The following is a 3,953-nucleotide window of genomic DNA, read 5'->3' as shown; positions in this document are numbered from 1 at the left end:
TAAAGTTTAGCCGTGGATCCGATATGTTTCTGGAAATTTCTCTTCCATTACTTCTCAGAAATCTGAGACTCACCAAGTCAGGCCTTCCTGGAACGTACCAAATCGTTTTTTTTTTTCCCCAAAAGGATCAGATAATTTTCACAATTTATCATTGTTATACTTTTACCTTTAATGGACAAAGGAGGCCACGCCTACAAAGGCCACGCCCCCTTTCCTCTTTACAGAGACTGACAAATACAATGGCCACGCCTCTTTTCCTCTTTACGGAGACTGACAAATACAAAGTCCACGCCCCCTTTCCTCTTTACAGAGACTGAAAAATACTAAGGCCACGCCTCCTTTCGTCTTTACGGAGACTGACAAATACTAAGGCCACGCCTCCTTTCCTCTTTACAGAGACTGACAAATACAAAGGCCACGCCTCTTTTCCTCTTTACAGAAACAGAGAGATCCAAAGGCCACGCCTCCTTTCGTCTTTACGGAGACTGACAAATACTAAGGCCACGCCTCCTTTCGTCTTTACGGAGACTGACAAATACTAAGGCCACACCCCCTTTCCTCTTTACAGAGACTGACAAATACAAAGGCCACGCCTCCTTTCCTCTTTACAGAGACTGACAGGTCCAAAGGCCACGCCTCCTTTCCTCTTTACAGAGACTGACAGGTCCAAAGGCCACGCCTCCTTTCCTCTTTACAGAGACTGACAGAGCCAAAGGCCACGCCTCCTTTCCTCTTTACAGAGACTGACAGAGCCAAAGGCCACGCCTCCTTCCTTCTCCCTCATCCTCCATGTTCTCTGTTTTGCCAGTGATCTGTATTTCACCACATCTGAACACCTTTAGCTTCACTCGTCAGGTTCGTCGTAAGAAAATAGCCTCAGAGTCATTTCTCACTGTACCCTAAGCCCTACATCACTCTTCCCTAAAGTGCCTGCCTTCAGCCTGCAACAGTTATTCCTTCCAGAATTTTCCTTGGAAGCGGGATCGGCGTTTGGAAAAGCGCCCGCTCGTGTTTTCCGAGGTCTTGTTTAATTAATCAGGTTTTCTTAACAGAAGCTTAATCGAGTGAGCGGCTTTGATTTGATGGAGGGCGAGTGTGTTTAGAAAGAATTACGCCGCTATTTTTACAGCGATAACTTTGGAATCTGATCTCGGATGAAAAAAAAGAAACGGACGAGGATGTGCAAAGACAGACGGAGTGTCGTGGAAATCTCCCGGAGACGGAACATGATCTACACGTTTGGAAACGCGAGCTGAACGCCAGGATTAGAGAGCCGAGAACCGCCATCCAAAGCAAAGACACGGGAATCCAAATAAATAATGAGATGAAGAAAATTCCCCTGCATTCTCTTCATACCTGTACACACACACACACACACACACACACACACATACACACAGTAAATATTTCAGCTGAGATCATTTCCATGCTTGTTATGTTTGCAGAATGTGATCACATCCATTCAGAAACATGGATTCTTTTCTCTCTCTCTCTCTCTCTCTCTCTCTCTCTGTGTGTGTGTGTGTGTCTGTGTGTGTGTGTGTGGGTGTGTGTGTAGTTGTTTCTACACCAACACCTTCACCCACTCACACCAGGTCAGTAATATCATTAGTGCGTCTCGGTGGCGTGTCAGAGCACATCTGAGGTGAGACGCTGAAGCTTTAGCACCTTGTGTATCAGGGGTGTGTGTGTGTGTGTGTGTTTGGGTGTGTGTGAGCTCACACACCTAGTCATCCTCTCTGTCATTTTGAGGCAGCGTGACAACGTTAGCACTTGCTGCTGCTACCTGTAGGTATTCAGTTACTGAGTGTGGTCCAACTGTTGCTCTGTTTGAGCATGGAGTGTGTGTGTGTGTGTGTGTGTGTGAGAGAGAGACAAAGTGACAGACAATCACGTTTTCGATTTTCTATGAACAAGAGCGACACAGTGTCACATTGTCAGCATCAAGCTACACTGGAATTGCACTGATTTTCTTAAGTCTAGGTAACTCAGGTTACGAGTGTAAAGAGACAAATCCCAACGATCGTCTCGAACGATTCCTCGGAGCGATCCGGCGTCACGTTTCTTCAGTTCCCCGCTCACAACTTTAGTTCCTACCTGCAATTCGTTTCCGCAAAAATGGAAGAAAAACTTATAACCGTGTTTTCATCTTATCCTGTCAAAAATGTGCATAGAGACGTTACGAATAAAATTAAAGCTAGCACAGATACTTAGCTAGTACGATTAGCTCGCTTTGCTAATCTAATCTGAGAACGAAGCTAGTACGAAGCCGAGCTCGTAACACAGAAATCAAGCAGCTGATGTTCACGTCGATTAGTGCGTTATTTAATTTTTTTTTAACTAAATAGCTTTAGAAGCTGTTTATAGCTAGTTTTTGAATTAAAAAAAAAAGCTGGATAGGCCACGCCCACAAGAGACAAAGTACAAATGTCACATGTTGCTTGTTGCTGAAAGCGCAGCTCCGTGCCGTGGAAACGTACGTAGAAAAAGAACGATCGCCTGTCGCTCGCTAGTGTGAAGGTAGAGTTAGGCTAAAGCGAGGAACTGGCAGTGGACAATGTGGCGTGAGAAGCCGAGGTGAAAAGGGATTAGCTTCGTAACTAATGACAGAGAAAGCATAACATTTAAAACACACACTTCATTATTTCGCTAAAATATTCCTTTAATGTACAATTTAAGACCCGCTTTGATCCGGCGATCTCTCATACCACGGATCCGGCGAGCTCCTGCGTGAACACGTGATTGTTTATGAAAGCCTTTGTTATTAAACAAGGCTCAAGCAAATACTTTAATACGCTCCGATGCCGAAGCTGCTGCGTCTGACCGGGAACGATGGGAATAAAAATGCTGCGATCCGTTACGAGCCGGCGCTTTAATGCCGAGCACATTTCATCATGCCACGGCGTTCTCTCTCTTTACGGCCGACCTGGTGGGCACGTGTGATTAACAAATAGTCTTAAATAATAATAATAACAAGAACAATAAAATATTCCGTCTGGAAACGATAAAAAAGCGATCTGGTGTGTGACATCAAGAAGAAAACGACGTTTAAAAGCTTCTTATCATCTAATAAACTGCTCGGAGGATTGAGAATCATAAATAATAAAACATTCTTTAAAAAGCCTGTAAAGGAAAAATGGAGACGTTTTAAAACAAACAGGCCTCGGAGTCTTTGTACGTGGAAAACATGTAGGTGGTTATGAGCTGTGCTGCTTTCCTAACACTGCATTCTTCATCCTTCTGGACGCCTTTTCACCGTGGAAGGCATGTCCTTTAGCCATCGTGCCAAGTTTGCCAGCCAATCGATCTGCCTGGCATCTCGTACTCCCCGGCGTTTGGTACGAGGACGTCACCGCTTTCTTCTTAACCGGAGCCAGGCCCGAGCGGCCGCGTGGGCTACACGAGATTAAACCCAATCTGTGTATAAAAACGCCAGCGCTAATCACGCTAATCGAGATAGATTTCTTGGATAACAACTGCAAAAAAAAAAAAACAGAGAAAATGATCAGGGTGTTGAAAGAACAAGAGGAAGATGTGCAATAAAGTGGGAGGAGAGAGAGAGAGAGGGAGAGAGAGAGAGAGAGAGAGAGGAAAAAATAATAAAAGACGCTGAAAGGAGGAGATGGAATTCACTGTGGTGTTTTTTTGCAGAGACAGACAGAGAGAACAAGACAGAAAGAGGGAGTGGTGGAGAGAGAGAAACAGACAGACAGACAGATAGATAGATAGATAGATAGATAGATAGATAGATAGAGAGCAACAGAAAAAGACAGAGAGAGAACAAGACAGAAAGAGAGAGGTGGAAAGAGAAAGAGAGAAGTGGAGAGAGAAACAGATAGAGATAGATAGATAGATAGATAGATAGATAGATAGATAGATAGATAGAAACAGAGTGACAGAGAGAGATACAGACATAGAGAGATGAAGAAAAAGAAAGACAGAGAAAGAAAGAC

General features: G+C 44.2%; 1 long non-coding RNA gene across 1 annotated transcript in view; it reads right to left on the bottom strand.

The window, feature by feature from the left end:
- Positions 1-1,428: 1,428 nt before the first annotated feature.
- LOC113541967 (uncharacterized) overlaps positions 1,429-3,953 on the bottom strand; it is a 177,846-nt gene continuing 175,321 nt past the window's right edge. Inside the window, exon 5 of the long non-coding RNA XR_004577831.2 lies at positions 1,429-3,476. This is a non-coding gene — a long non-coding RNA (uncharacterized LOC113541967). The remainder of the gene's footprint in view (positions 3,477-3,953) is intronic.

The sequence above is a fragment of the Pangasianodon hypophthalmus genome, chromosome 3 (genome assembly GCF_027358585.1).
Source record: "Pangasianodon hypophthalmus isolate fPanHyp1 chromosome 3, fPanHyp1.pri, whole genome shotgun sequence".
Taxonomy (NCBI): domain Eukaryota; kingdom Metazoa; phylum Chordata; class Actinopteri; order Siluriformes; family Pangasiidae; genus Pangasianodon; species Pangasianodon hypophthalmus.
Note: the sequence above shows the minus strand (reverse complement) of the source record. Positions and strands in the feature narration are given on the sequence as shown.